This window comes from Chelonoidis abingdonii, chromosome 6 (genome assembly GCF_003597395.2).
Source record: "Chelonoidis abingdonii isolate Lonesome George chromosome 6, CheloAbing_2.0, whole genome shotgun sequence".
Lineage (NCBI taxonomy): Eukaryota > Metazoa > Chordata > Testudines > Testudinidae > Chelonoidis > Chelonoidis abingdonii.
The window spans coordinates 89254223-89270935 of NC_133774.1; positions in this window are offsets into that span (position 1 = coordinate 89254223).

The following is a 16713-nucleotide window of genomic DNA, read 5'->3' on the forward strand; positions in this document are numbered from 1 at the left end:
AGGGATCGACAACCTTTGGCAAGTGACCTGTCAGGGAAATCAGCTGGCAGGCCGGTTTGTTTACTGGCAGCGTCCGCAGGTTCGGCTGATCACAGCTCTCACTGGCCACAGTTTGCTGTTCCAGGCCAATGGGGCTGCAGGAAGCGGCACAGGATGAGCCCCCATTGTCCTAGAACAGTGAACTGTGGCCAGTGGGAGCTGCGATCGGCCGAACCTGCAGACGCTGCCAGTAAACAAACCATCCTGGCACGCCAGCGGATTTCCCTGATGGGCTACATGCTAAAGGTTGCCGATCCCTGCTCTTCACTCATAAATTTGTGGACAAAAATCTAAAGTGCTGCAATTTGATGTAAAAGCACTGAACTAAATTCTGTCCTGAATTTAAACCATTGTACAACTGTGTTGCAATATATGGAGAAGTATGTTAGCAAATAATTGAGCCCTGTATGTGCCTGTGACCCCAGTGGATAACTAGAAAATCTCAGAGCTGAATAGATATAAGCACTAGAAAAGGAAAGTAGTTAGTTTTCCTTGGGCAACTCCCCCTGGATTCACCAGTGAAATAGCAGGCTATTTTCTTTATCTATCACTTTAACAGAGGAAAATCGCTAATGTAAAAATTAGACATACATTATCCTGAGAAAGTTATTTAATAGCCTTTGAAAGAGAGCTGGGCCTCTCAGAGGTCAAACAGGGCCTCATTCACACTAGCTTTTATGCCTTTTATGTCCCTGTAAATTCAGTATCATGGTTCCTGGTTTATACCAATGTAAAGGTGAGAAGAGTCTGGTCCACAATCAGCATAACCTTTGGGCTCATGATGGTTTGTCTTACTCATGCTACCAGCCTGGATGCTGCTGATGTGATGGAATGGTGTTGTTGTCTTGAATATGTTATTATTCGCAATTCTGCTGTTGTCAAACAGTGGTCTCCGGCAATGTTATAAATATATTAACTCTTTTTGATGTTTAGGGGTGTGTGTGTGTGTGTATGTGTGTGTGTGTAAATTCCTTCCGAAGCTTCTGATCAGAAAGAATTTCCAGAGAACTTGTGACACATAGGATACTAATCAAAATAAATAAATAAATTCCAAGCAACGAAGAGGGTAGAATCAGGCAACATAAAATACTCAACTGTATACCATTTAACAACTTTGAAGTTTTATACTTTGTCTCATTTTGAGCCCATGCTCCAAAACAACAAGAATTTTTCTGTGCAAAACAATAATACAACTTGTTATATAGGCCCAGATCATCAAAGGTATTTAGGTGCTTAACTTCCATAGAAATCAATACCTTTGAGCATCTGGGCCAGAGTTCCTTCCAGCTAAATCTCTTTACACTACGCAATTGTGAGAAAGGTGCCCCATTAGCCCTATTTTGCAGAACTAAGACACAAAGTGTCAGATTTTATCTCCAATTAAGTCAGTGGTTAAATGCAAGAGTCAGGACCGGAGAGGTTAAGTGATTTGACAAAGGTTATATAGAGACTCAATAATAAGGTCAGGAATAAAACTCACAAGTTATGGCTCCCAGTCGCCTGATCTATAATTTGTTAAACTATTACTGTACAATACTAAGTAAGACTATGACACCCAGACTTACAATGTTCTATTCCCAAATTAAATTCCTTATACAAAGTCAAAGACAATTTCTCTCTTAATTATTTCTTCAAGATTGTCTTATACTTTCTCATATTAAAACAAAATGTTAGGTGAATATGTCCTCTATTCACTGCAGGCCAAATTTTCAAAAACTCAATGCTAGTTTTGCATATGGAGTTCAGGTGGTCAAATTTCCAACTATTTTATACATACAAATAACCATCTGGAAATGTAAGTGGCTAAAACAGAGCGCCAATAGAAGTTGTTTGCAACCTTATCCATGGAGAAGGTCTTTAATATTAATTGAAGTTCCACAAGTAGACTGAGAAGAATACATCTCAATTAACTATTACTGGGCTGAATTGTGCCTTATTTGCACTGGCCTATATTAGGGATCATACAGAACCATCCTGCCCTGTGGGCAGATCTGGAAGGATTTCATCCTCAAGGTGTCAGAGTGGTAGCCATGTTAGTATATATATCTTCCTACTGTATTTTCCACTGCACACATCTGATGAAGTGAGCTTTAGCCCACAGAAGCTTATGCTCAAATAAATGTGTTAGTCTCTAAGGTGCCACAAGTACTCCTCGTTCTTTATCCTCAAGGTTGTATACTCCCTCCCAGGGCTCCCTATTACCCAGATCCCTCCCATAGCTCTTCGGCACACTCTCTGTTAGACCCTGTCATCATATAATCCTCTGCATGCACAGCCAGCTTCACCACGACCTTCCCACACACACTGGAAAATAGAAAGCCACTCCAGTAAGCCAGGGAGCAGATAGAATGAATAGTACACTAGCACCTACTTTGTTACAGTACTTTATAAATAACAGTATGGCAGTGCCTATGCAATAATATTTAATTGTTCCAAAAACAAATGGTACATTGGAGAGCTCTAAAGAAAATATTTTATTTATGTGTTAGCCTTATGTGGATTGCAGTTTACTGTTCTCTGAAATAAATTTCTGTGAGAAAACATTATGTTTCAACAATAAGTGATCTGTACTTTTTCCATTCTGTTTGCTGTGAGACACACACACAAAGACAATGAGTGAATACTAAGCAGATACATGTTTCAGCGTAGATACAGAAATTATTTTGATGGCACCTTTACAGTTAATTGATTATATTTTCCAAGCTTCCCTCCCCCGCAACACAATCTCTTAAACTGTGATGAAAATAATGCTGTTAAATATCTTCTCCAGTAGAAATGCTGGGTGCCTTTCATAGGACCATTATTTTCAACCCTTAAAATAACTCATTCTAAGCTTAATCCTTATATCATACATACTCTAGCTGTAAAGGAAATCTTGGCAGTTCACCCCATCCGTCTATCCAAATTGCCTCTATAATGTGTACATGCTCTGACTGCTTTATTCGTTATTTGGACACTGAAATACATGTTCATATATACTTTATAAAAACGGTGCTTTTAAAAGCTGCATTGTACTCTACCACCACTATTAGCATTTTGTTGGCAACTCCAGCAGAGAGATCTAGACAGAATCTGAATCAGCCTCTTATCACTAGAATCATGGGGTTAATTTCTGGCCCCAGTGACACCCCACTGGTTTCAGGTCAGAAGTGGCATGTGTGGGTACAGACAGTATCAGAGCAGTTGCTGTATATATTCACAATAAAAGGGATTCAGTACTGGTCTCTGTGAATCTAGCACCTTGCACAGCACTAAATTACTTTTAAAATTTTATAAAGCAAATATCCTCTTTTCTGAGAACCACTTTGGAATGGTTGGGCAAGTTCTGCTTTCAGTTACATCCATGCAACCTACCTGAATGTCTCCAATATATAACGAAAGGCAGAATTTGGCCCTATCTATTGCATATTCTGTTGAAATATATTTTTACTACAATGTTACTGTATCAATTATTACAAGTTTAACTACAATGCATTGGAGCTTGAATGCAGAGCCCCATCCTCCATGAGCCCTCTGGGTACAGAAGGCCTGAGATGATGTGAAGGCCCCAGGGGCAATAAAACCAGTGTGGTTGTGCATAGGACAAGAATGTGGCCCAGGATCAGTGTGAATTAGGGATGTCCCAGCTGTAGCACCCTGTTTGTGTATCTTTACCTCCCATTTAAACTCTACACCACTTAGGGTGACCAGACAACAAATGTGAAAAATTGGGACAGGAGGTGGGGGGTAATAGGAGCCTATATAAGAAAATGACCCAAAAATCTGAACTGTCCCTACAAAATCGGGTCATCTGGTCACCCTAACACCACTGCATGATCACCTTTCCACCAGGTGATCCATTCCTAATTCACTGCTTAAACCAAGTTTGTGATTAGATTACTCTAGTGGTGCAGCACAAAGTGGCCATATTACACCCAAGGACTTGATCCTCTGTTTGTAACATTAGTTAACAAATATGCTCCTAATATGGATGCAACTGCCTTCTCTGGATTTCTTTGTTTTGTTGTTTGTTTGCTCTGATAGCTAAAATTTGTAAGATGTTGCAATGGCTGAACATTTAAACTGTACTCTCTGACTATACTACACGCTAAGGTTGCCTTGCTTGCCAGGGGAAGGGGTATATCACTTTTTTGAGGGGGTGGGAAGAGAGAGGCGTAGATGCTGCTGCAGAAGCAGAGCAGATCACTGTGGTGATGCTGACTTATCCCTCAGGGATCAGAAGGGCAGGGAGTTGATACAAGCCAAGCCCAGTGGGAGAAGCCCCTTTTTCCCAGAGCAGCACCCACCCTTGGAAGTGGCAAAATAACAGGTTTGGTCAGAACCCGCTGTAGGCATTGCACTAGCTGCTCCTTTCTTGGGGTGAAGGGACACAGGAAGGAATTTTTCCCTCACTCCCAGATAGACAAATGCAAAGTCGGTGGGAGGTTCACCTTTCCCAGAGTGGGTCTGGGGACAGGTGGCTTTGTTAAGGTGAGTAGGAATGAGAGTTAGGCTATGATGTTGCAACTTATTGCATAAGTGCTGGGCAGATGTCCAGTGCAGATACTCCATAGGGAGGGAATACAGAGATCAGATAAAAGCTTTAGTAAAGGATTTAAAGGTGGTGTCTGTTAAAGAAGTGGAACAAGGGGGAATTCGGGGCACCCGTAACTGGCACAGCAGATAGCCAATCCCCCCTCCTTTATAGCCCATCTTTACCCTTTTCAATGTGGGGGGGGATAGTAAAGTCCCAGCAGCAGATTGGCTGGGGACCAGGATGCAAAAGTGGGGCACGAGCTCATAGAAGCCCTAGGGAGATATTGAAAGAATCAGGGAGTTACCTGCACGGTATACATCTGCTGGGTAGATCCAGACATCTAATAATAAAGTTGCAGCCTAATTAAACCACAGCCAGTGTCTCCTGTCCTTCCTTCAGAACATCCGAACTAGTCAAGTCCTTCCAGTTCTCCTTTCAAAATTTGTCAAGAAAAGGGTTTGACTAATGTTTTCTAGCTCTTAATGCATTTAGACATATTAACTCTAACTAATAAGAGTAAACTTTCTATTTTACCTGAACATGGCACTTATTTCTGAATCAACAGGGGACTGGATGTATTATATTGAGTTTCATTAGTCAAATTACAATCTCCAGCCAATCAATTATCAATCTGTGAACATCTAATAATCAAGCTAAAACCAGATGTGTGTATTGATTAAATCACAGAATGTAACTTCCAAACAAACACCTATCACTGAACAAAATTTCTCTGTTCATCTTTTCAATCTTCAGTGGCTTATTAGAAGTAGGCTTTGATCCTGCAAATTCTTATTCACATGCTTAACTTTAGTACCATCTGTAGTCCCATTAATTTCAATAGGATTACTCACTGCTGTAAATTTAAGCATGTACATAAGTGTTCGCAGGATCAAGGTCTTTTTCTTTAGATTACAGCAATTGCTGAATTCAGAGCAAATTTATGATCTAGCTTTGTGGCATAAGAAGGAAAGTGCTCCCCTCTTTCTCATCTTAAAATTCAATTAAAAAAATCTTGATCAACACCCTAAATATGTGGACAAAGGCATTTGTTAAAAAAACATGAAAATGTTTGATGAAATGAGCACAGTCAGTAAATGGAATGATTAAAAAACTGAGCTATATTAAATATTTTGCTATGAAAAAAGCAACAGGAGGGGTGAGTTGTCGTCTTTTTTTAATCATTCAGGGTAAGATGTAGTAATTTCTGCAGTTTAAATGGCTAATAGCATTAAGGTAGAGATTAATTAGAAAATTAAGCATGAATTTGTTGCCTATTACAAATTATATAGCCGTTGGCATCCTAATAATAATAAAGCTCAAGAACAGCTCAAAAATTTACAGTTGTCTATATTTTCCTCTGAATAATGTGACACTTTTAATAGGAGCATAACAGAGAAAGAAGAAAGTAATTAATGTGATAAAAATATTCCATTGGGCAAAGGTGTCATACCAGATGGATTCCTGGCAGAATTTTATGTCATTAGTTCCAAACTGGCCCCATATTTTAAAATGAAGATAAATATTGTACTCAAAGTGAAAATCCCTACTTTGACCCATGACATCAATATCACTTTATGCCATAAAGAAGATTACACTATGGATGAATGTGGCAGCTGTAGGCAACTATTAACAACTATTAGTTGTAAAACCTTTTCTAAATTCTAGTCCTCATATTGGAATAAGTAAATTCTGTCCTTATCCACTGACACCAAAGTGGATTAGTTTGGGTGTGATCTTCAGTGCACAACATTCACAGTATGATAAACCTCATCCACTCTGGTAAGAAGAAAAAGCAGTAGACTGGACCGAGTAGAGTTTAGTCCAGTTAGATTCAAGGGAATGTTACGTGGATTTGAGCACTATACACTCATCTCCATTAGTAATTGCTGCATTGGGGGTGGGGGTAAAACAAATAGGATCAACCTGGGGCTGTAGGAAGGGCTGTTCTTCAAAGAAAATGCTGATTATTAGTATGTGCATTTTACAAATTGTGAAATGGGTTTTAATTATTTGAGAATATATATCACCTCCAACATTCCAGATTATATAAACAATTATTTCATTATCAAAACAAGCTTTGAGAGCCTTGCATATCCAAATTTTAAACTTTACTCTTGGGCCATGGTATTAAGAGGTATATAAATGTGCTATTTCTTACCTTTATGCAAATACTGGTTAGAAATTATACGGTGCTCTACTTCACTGTGAAAGTGTGTGGAAAATCCTTGTAGACTTCATTAGCCCTGACAAAGATAAATTGGTAAATCACGCATTTGCTCGCATTTTCTTGGTAAATTTCCTTTATCAACACTTGTAGGGGCAAGATCCCCACTTTGCTAAGGCCAGAGAAGACCAGTAGAGAACTCCTGCACAGCGGAACCCTGCTGATGTGAACTTCTCTGCCACTAACTCCATTGTACTGTGAAGGAGGGGCACAATGCAGGCATTGTGTAGGCATGTCAAGAAGATCAAGCCACATGGTGGAGTGGACTTGATGCAAGTGAGGGCTGTTTTGGTGGAGCCTTAACTTGCTTCAGGGCTGGGCACCCCTGAATCAAGGAGCTGAAACTTTCTGCACTCAGTCCAAACACATGCCATAATTTCAAAAGAATTATATCAAGCTCATGTGACTGAGCCTATTTTATATAAAACCATGTTGACTGGCATTAATTATATTTCTATCCTTTAATTTTTAATTGATTGAATCCCACATCAGCCGCTCCATAATTTTGCCCCAGATCACTGTCAAGCTAACTGGCCTATCTTTACACAGAATACTCCATATGGCTTCTTTAAATGTTGGCACAACATTGGCTTTCTTCCAGTCCTGTGGAACTTTCTCAATTTTACAAGATTTATTAAAAATTAAAATAAAAGCTCCAGTGTTCCTTAGCCAACACTTAAAAGTCTTAAATTCAAATTATCCAAACCCGCTACTTTAAAAATGTTTAATTTCATCATCTGCTATTTAATATTTTTCTTAGTTACCACTGACAAAGAAAATATTTCATTATTAGCATGAGACATGACTACATCATCCAGCTAAATTCCAAATATAAAACAAATGTTTGTTGAACACATCTATCTTTTCTACATCAATATTAACAATTTTACTACTATCTCCTTCTAGTTTGGATCTATACCATGGCTAGGACTCCTTTTGTTCCTAGTATATTCCTACATTGGACAAAATCTTTTTTCCCCCTTTGTTAGAAAAATATCAGGATTCACCATGGACTTCAATCACCTTTGGATCAGGGTGATTTTTGCTCTCCATTCTATAAATATGCAATATCAGAAGTTTCCCAAAACAGGAAAAGCTTGTTATTATTGGCCTTATTTCCAGTGGAACTGAGCACCTGGAACTCCAACTGAAGTCATGGGATCTGCTAGTGCTGCTCAGCATCTCTGTACATCAGAATTTATATGACTGTCTTTTTTGCTTGTTTTTGGCAAGCTATGGTTCATAAACTATCTGTGAGACATGAAGATAAGATAATTATGCTGGTGGTATTCATTAATATTGAAAGGTGAGGATAAGCTTTTGATAGCTTCCTCATGCATATGTTGATTTTATATATATATATATAAGCATTCTCTCAAACTCTACAGGGTAATTTTGTTAGAACCCTGCTGGTTTTATCCCTGTTAAAGTCTACAAGATTTTCCCACTAGGGTGTCTGAGCATGGGCAGGTGCCCACACATGAGTGTATTATATAAATATATTATATTGACCGTCCATAGACACGGCTACCTGCAGCTCCCAGTGGCCGTGGCTCGCTGTTTCCAGCCAATGGGAGCTGCAGAAAGCAGCAGTCATCACATCCCTGCTGCCCGTGCCACTTCCCGCAGCTCCCATTGGCCGGGAACAGCAAACCGTGGCCGCTGGAAGCTGCGGGCAGCTGTGCATGCGGACGGTCAGTGTAAACAAACTGTCTTGTGGCTCGCCAGCAGATTACCCTGACAGGCCGCGTTCAGCCTGCAGATTGCCCACCGCTGTGCTACATAGACTAGCCCCACATGCACTCCATACGTGTGCCTGGGGAGCAAAGCCAGTGAAGCTGCTTCTCTTCAGATTTCCTACCAATTTCCCCTCATGGAGCAGATGATCATTAAATATGTTCTGTGGAAATGACTACACCTGCTATGAAATTATTTCTCAATTGACTGTATTGATATTTTAATTGTAAAACACTCCTTCCTCTCTAAATTAAGCAAAACATGCACTCCTCAAAGATGACCTTTTGCTTCATTTTCAAACGGATTTGCCCTCTGTGCCCTATGGGACTACTCATGTATTAAGGTTAAGCATGTTAGTATGTTTTTCTCAGGAATTGGATCTAAAAATATAGTCCATCTGCCTGTAAGTGGGGTTATTTTACATTAATCAAATAATATTTAGCTATTTCAGTCCCCAGAGTGCTACTACTATTATTTTTGAAGCCATGGCCTGAAGATTTGTCATATTTTAACATCTGATATTTTCTTCTACTTTGCTTCTTTCCCCACTCTTCTCTCATGTGTACTCCCTCATGTATTACAAAAAGGATGTTGGGACAAAAAAATCAAAGTAATCTCTGTATTGAGATTGACACTCTATCAAGATCATTCAGTGATTATGCTTGAGATCTGGATTTGGACTCACACTCTTCTATGTTGTCTCCTATTTTATGATACAGAGAATTGTCTTTTGCCTTTTTTACTCCATCTTTCTTATTTTTCCCAATACTTTCAGAAGCATACAGATTTGCTGGATGAAAACTTATCAAAGAGGTAACAAAGATTTTCTTTCTTTGTCTCTTGTCTTTCTTCCTTCTACATTAGTCGTGTGTTTGGTTATCTTTTAATTTTTTATTTTTGTTTCATTGTTAATAATTTACAATGTGCAGATGTGGTCTCAAAAGTAATAATTACCACAATTCCACTGTATTTCAAAGCATTTTTGCTATAGATTTTCAATAATGTAATTATTTCTTTCTCTTGCTCCATTCTACTCTTTCTTTACTTTTCTGATTATTTATTTCTACATTTGGTTCTGTAGTCACCTTTTAGATGTACCAGAGATTTTTTTTTAACTTAGTTAAAATATTGATTGTTTTCTTCATTTACAATGAGCATTTGTCCACAGCTGCTGTTTCTACCATCAGTAGCAGAGTTGGCTACAATTTTAGCTTTTGGCAATGCTCCTTAGCGAAGTAAATAATGAAACAAGGAATTTTTTTTGCATGTATGACATTGCATGTGTACTTAATACATGTGAAAGTGAAGGAGAACTAATTAAATCTGATTGATCCAAGAGTGGGCAAGAGCTGTGTGAAGAATGCACCGAAATCCTGACCTACAACACCTCTTCTTTTTCAGCTCAGAGATGAGTCTCTTTTACACATGGTCTGCCAGTCATGGTGAATTGTGCCAACCTAGGTGACAATGGCATGACTGAGAGCCATCATGTGTGCATGCAATACTACAGAGCCATAATGCAGTGTTCCAAACTGAGTGACAATTGCAAAGGAAAAAACAACTAGAACTGGCCTCAAGTTGTGGACCACTAAAACTACCTGCAAGAAGAAAGCCAGGGTTTATTGAGGAAAGAACATTACAGCTTAACGAGAAGAGCATAATTACAGTAGTGATGATATTCTTCCTCACAGATCTGAGTCAGCTCTAATTTTGTGGGACTTGAGTAGGAAAGTAGGAAAAGCTGAGACCCGTATAGTAGTAATACAAATAATAAATAGTGAGAGTTCTTTCTTGTTAAAAACCCATATGCCCATGACACAAATATCTAGACCACTAGTCAAGTCCAAAGGCTGAAGTGCAGATTAAAATTTAGGACCTCAGCAATCAAAAAGGACAGGGGTGCTTTACTAAACTACTTATAGACTCACAGACTTTAAGGTCCGAAGGAACCATGATGATCATCTAGTCTGACCTGCTATACAATGCAGCCCACAGAATCTCACGCGCCCACTCCTGTAACAAGCCGCTGACCTATGTCTGAGCTACTGAAGTCCTCAACTTGTGGTTTAAAGACCTCAAGGTGCAGAGAATCTTCCAGTAAGTGACCCATGCCCCATGCTGCAGAGGAAGGCAAAAAAACCCCAGGGCCTCTGCCAATCTGCCCTGGAGGAAAATTCCTTCCCAACCCCCAATATGGCGATCAGCTAAACCCTGAGCATGTGGGCAAGACTCACATACCAGACACCCAGGAAAGAATTCTCTGAAGTAACTCAGATCCCACACTCTCTAGTGTCCGATCACAGCCCATTAGGCATGTTTACCACTAATAGTCAAAGATCATTTAATTAACAGAATTCGGCTATCCCATCATACCATCCTTTCCATAAACTTATCAAACTTAGTCTGGAAGCCAGATATGTCTTTTTCCTCCACTGCTCCCCTTGGAAGGCTATTCCAGAACTTCACTCCTCTGATGGTTAGAAACCTTCATCTAATTTCAAGTTTAAACTTCAAGATGGCAAGTTTATATCCATTTGTTCTTGTGTCCACACTGGTACTGAGCTTAAATAATTCCTCTCCCTCCTTGGTATTTATCCCTTTCATATATTTATAGAGAGCAATCATATCTCCCCTCAGCCTTCTTTTGATTAGGCTAAACAAACGAAGCTCTTTGAGTCTCCTTTCATAAGACAGGTTTTCCATTCCTCAGATCATCCTAGTAGCCCTTCTCTGAACCTGTTCCAGTTTGAATTCATCCTTCTTAAATCATGGGAGAACAGACTGCACACAATATTAGATAGGTTCACACATGCCTTGTAATAATGGTACTAACACCTCCTATCTCTAGTGGAATACTGCGCTGATGATCCCAAGACGCAGTAGCTTTTTACATCACGTAGACACATTGGACTTTAGTCATCCTGTGAAATCATAACTCGAAGTCCTTTCCTTCTATGTTACTTCAAATGATGTGCAGTTTATAACAAAATTCTTGTTATTATACCTAATTCATGACCTTTGCACTTTTCACTATTAAATTGCATCTATTACTAATTACTCCAGTTTACAAGTCATCCAGAACTTCCTGTAGGAATATCCTGGTCCCCCTCTCTATAGAATACCTCCCACTTGTGTCATCGCAAACTTCAATTAGAACATAGAAACTTTTTGTGCAAGGTCAATAATAAAAAGATTATAAGATTGGTCCCAAAACTGATCCCACTAGTCACCTCCTTCAGCTGACAGTTCTCCTTTAGTATGACCCATTGTAGCTCTCCTTTAACAGTTCCTTATCCGCCTTTCAATTTCTTATTGATCCTCTTTTCCAATTCAGCTAATAATTTCCCATGTGGAACTGTATCAAATGCCTTACTGAAATCGAGGTAAATGAGATCTACTGTGTTTTCCTTTTCTCAAAAATGTTACCTTCCTAAAAAGGAATAGGTTGTTGGTTGGCACATCTACCTTTCGAAAAACCATATTGTATTTTGTCCCAATACCATTTACCTCAAGTCTTGAATACTTTCTCCTTCAGAAATTTTTCCAAGCCTTGCATACACAGATGTCAAACTAACCCAGAATCACCTTTATTCCTTCCTTAAAAATAGAAACTATGTTAGCAATCCCAGTCATACGGTACAACCCGAGTTCACAGATTCATTAAAAATTTGCTAGTGGGCTTGCAATTTTTGTGCCAGTGCTTTAATGTTCTTGGATGAAGATATTGCCCCCCCGATTTAGTCCATTAGCTGTTAAGTTTGGCTTCTACCCAGAGTGGTAATTCTCCCCTCCATATCATCCTATTTCACCACATTATCCCTAACTCCTATTAGCTCATTCATTAAAGAACTGAGGCAACAGTATTATGTTTAAATATTGGCATGTCGCCTAACATTATCCTTAACCTTCCAGTTCATCTCGTTTCCCATGTTGCGGTCTCACTTCCTCTTCGTTTTTCTTCTTATTTTGGTGGCTAGAGAACCTTTTACTATTCGGTTTAATTCCTTTACAGTCAACCTACATGGCTTTGGCCTTTCTCATTTTATCTCTACATGTTCTGACCTACTTAAGGTATTCCTATGCTGATCCCCTGCGTTCCACTCCTAGTAGGCTTTTTCTGCTTTTCTATTCAATCCTCTCTGAGCTGCTGCTCATCGCAGCTTGAGTCAACAGGGCTTCCTGCTACGAGTTTCCCCTTTCTGGTGAATGCAGGTTCTGATAGTATTCTGCAACCTGATAACTAATATCTCAGCCTCCTACAGATTCTTTAGGTCACAATTCTTAGGTCCAATCCACTCCCTAACTAATCTTCCTTAATTTTTTAAGTTAGCTTTGGAAATCAAACCTAGTCACGATCATTTTGTTTATCATTCATTAATAAGCATAAGATGCCATAACTTGTGTCATGGCCAAAAGGCCTGTTACCAGCTCCTGTGCTACCGTGACGAGTGACAAAGCAGGTGCTCTCAGATGGAACCTAACCAGAAATGATCAAGTCATTTCTCTCCTGCCATCCATGCTCCACCCTCGACAAACAGAAGGACAGGACAGACATTCTTGACCCCATCCTGGACGTTAACCTCATGAATTAATCCATTTCTCTTAAACGCTATTATAGTCCCTAGCCTTCACAACCTCCTCAGTGTACAGGAGTTCCACAAGTTGACTGATGCCACTCTGTGACGAAGAACTCTTTATTTGTTTTAAACTCTTGCCATTTTTCATTTGGTGGCCCTAGTTTTGTATTATGCCAAGTAAATAACTCTCCTATTACTTTACTCCATATCACTCATGATTTTATATACCTCTATCAATCCGTCTTAGTCTCCTTCTCCAAGCTGAAAAGTCAGCCTCTTAATCTCTCTTCATATGGGACCCGTTCCACCTAATCAATTTAGTTGCCACTTCTCTGAACTTTTCTAATGCCAGTATATCTCTTTTGAGATGAGGAGACCACATATGTAGAAGTAATCAGATGTGGGCGTACCATGGATTTATATCAGGCAATAAGATCTCTCTGCTTTCTCTATCCCTTTCAATTATCCCAACATCCTGTTGTTTTTGACTGCCGCTGCACACTGCGTGGACGTCTGCAGAGACATATCCACGATGATGCCTAAGATCTTTTCTTGATTCGCTGTAACTAAATGCCTCCATCAAGTATTTATAGTTGGGGTTATCTTTTACAATGTGCATTACTTTACATTTATCCACATTAATTCATTTGCCATTTGTTGCCCATCCCTTAGTTTTCTGAGATCTTTTTTGAAGTTCTAATAGTCGTCTCTCTGGTCTTACTATTTTGACAGTTAGTACATCTGCAAACTTTGTCACCTCACGTTTACCCTATCTCCAGATTATTTATGAAAAGTTGAAATAGGATTGGTCTAGGGGAACACTAGGGGGAACACCACTAGTGGGACACCACTAGTTACCCCTCTCCATTCTGAGATATTACCATTTATTCCTACTTTGTTCTTGTCTTTTACCAGTTCTCAATCCGAAAGGACTCCTCTTATCCATGACAACTTAATTTATGTAACCTTGGTGAGGCTCTTGCCAAAGGCTTTCTGGAAATCTAAGTACACTATGTCCACTGGATCCCCTTGTTCACAAATGTTTGTTGACTCCTTCAAAGAACTCTAATAGATTAGTAAGACATTATTTCCCTTATACAGAACCATGTTGATTTTTGGCCTAACAATTTATGTTCTTTCTATATGTTGACAATTTATTCTTTTACTATGTTCAACTAACTTGCCCGTACTGCATTAGACTTACTGGTCTGTAATTGCATTAGATTGAACTAAATTACTCATGATCACTCAAACCAGGTTGGCTCTAACAATCTTTCTTCTATGAGTCTCACTTACCACCACAACCAAACTCAACTGGCACCCCCTTTTGTTGGTTCAGCAACTACTTGGTGAAGGAATCCATCAGCTATCGCATCCAGGAAAATCTGAGCCCTATTATTACTACTAGCACTTGTCCTCCAGTCTATGCCTGGGAAGTTAAAGTCTCCCACAATCACACAGTTCCCATTAGTATTTACTTCATTAAAAACATTAAAGAGGTCTCTATCCATATCCAAATCATATCCCGGTGGTCTATAGCACACCCCTAGCACTATCCCAGGGGAGACTCTAGTAGCTTTCTTCCCCAATGTGATTTTTCCCCCAACCGACTCTGTCTTATCCATTCCATCACTTCTTATTTCTTTACAGTCTACCTCATCATTGATATACGCTGCTACTCCACCAACTTTGCCTTTATTTCTATCTTTGCTAAACAGCACATACTTTCAATACCTCTACTCCAGTGATGACTACTATTCCACCATGTTTCTGTTATCCCTAGAATATCTGGTTTCTCTTCCTGCACCAATAGCTCTAGTTCCTCCATTTTGTTACCTAGGCTCCTCGCATTACTGTACAAACATCTTAATTTTTGCTGTTTGGGTTCTCTCACATTCTTTACCTGATTAGGCAAAGATATTCTACCATCAATATCATCTATTAGACTGGTATCTACACTACCCTTCCTCCTTATGTCCATTCTCCTACCCACAGCTGTATCCTTTCTTACTTTGTTTTCTTTCCTCTTTAACAGCTGGGCCACAGGTATGTATGGTTGTACATAGCCATATGTAATCGTACAGGTTTCATAGGCCTAAAGCTGCAACTTGATTATGTCATACAGGTCTGGATTGGGAACAAAGCATGTCACCCTTACAGGAAAACATGGCTGCTGTACTGCCCTCTGAGAGCATGTGGTCAGTATTCTTCCCTTAATTGCTAACCAGAGCAAAGAAGGGGCACACCACAGCCCCACACCTTTTGGAGAGACAAGTGCTGGCCATGTGATGTCATTGAGCTCTGAGTGAAATCATTTCATTGTGCCCAACCTCTGTGCATGTGGATCCAAAAGTGGGCTTAGACTCGTTTCTTTCCTTTCACACCCATGCAGGGATCAGGAAGAATAAGAACATTAGTGATATGCTGCTTTTTATTGTAACAATATCATCTAAATCAATTAATTGTCTTAGTATTGTAAGAGAGTGTGTGTTTGTGTGTATGTATAAATATACACACACAAATGCACATTATATATTGCAGGGGTGGCCAAACTTTGGCACGCAGCTCGCCAGGGTAAACACCCTGGCAGGCCGGGCCAGTTTGTTTACCTGTCGTGTCAGCAGGTTCAGCCGACTGCGGCTCCCACTGGCCACGGTTCATTGTCCCAGGCCAATGGGGGTGGCAGGAAGCCACGCCCAGCACATCCCTGGGCCCGCACTGTTTTCCGCAGCCCCCATTGGCCTGGGACGGTGAACTGTGTCCAGTAGGAGCCACGATCGGTCGAACCTGCCAACGCAGCGGGTAAACAAACTGGCCCAGCATGCCAGCGGTTGCCAACCCCTGATATATTCTGTCCATTAGAGGCAGGATTGGTAACACTTCCCAGGATAAGACCCTGATTTCAGTTTCTTATGACTTCGCCAAATTTTAACTATTTCAGCTGCAATTTTGCATGTCAGGTGTCTGCTTCAGTCTGAATGGTTTTGGAAAATTTCACCCAAATTGTTCAACCATTTCCAAGAACAAGACCATGGCAAAAAATTTGGTGATCTTTTATTTGAAAATTTTAGCATACCGACACTTTAAATGCATCAGGGGGACAAGGAGGACTTTTATGTCAGGAATGTACCTTTTGCCATCCCTGTGAAAATCCACCAATGTTTGGACAATTTATCAGAATTACTTGAAAAAACAAAAACAAAAAACCCCACAGTTCACACATGCTCGGTAGAGATTTTAGATTTTAGCAGAAAATTCCCCAGAGATTCTGTCCACAGTGGGGATGCTCCAGCCAAGGGCTTAGCAGGACTCTCCCTGCAATTGAAGCTCTGAGCTTCTGTGGTCCACATCCAGGCAGCTGAAATGAGAGTAGGGAGATCGTCTTTCCTGTATTTTTTGGCCCACACATTCTGAATTTATAGCTGGATTTGAATAGTGTGCAGTAAATAAGGCCTTGGGTCACATAGAATCATAGAATCATAGAATCAAAAGGTTGGAAGGGATCTCATGAGGTCATCTAGTCCAACCCCCTGCTAAAGGCAGGGTGGATAGTGAAAATCTCTCTTTAGGCTGATAAAGCCGGCTACCACCGTGTGGATTATTTAAGTGGACATCGGTTC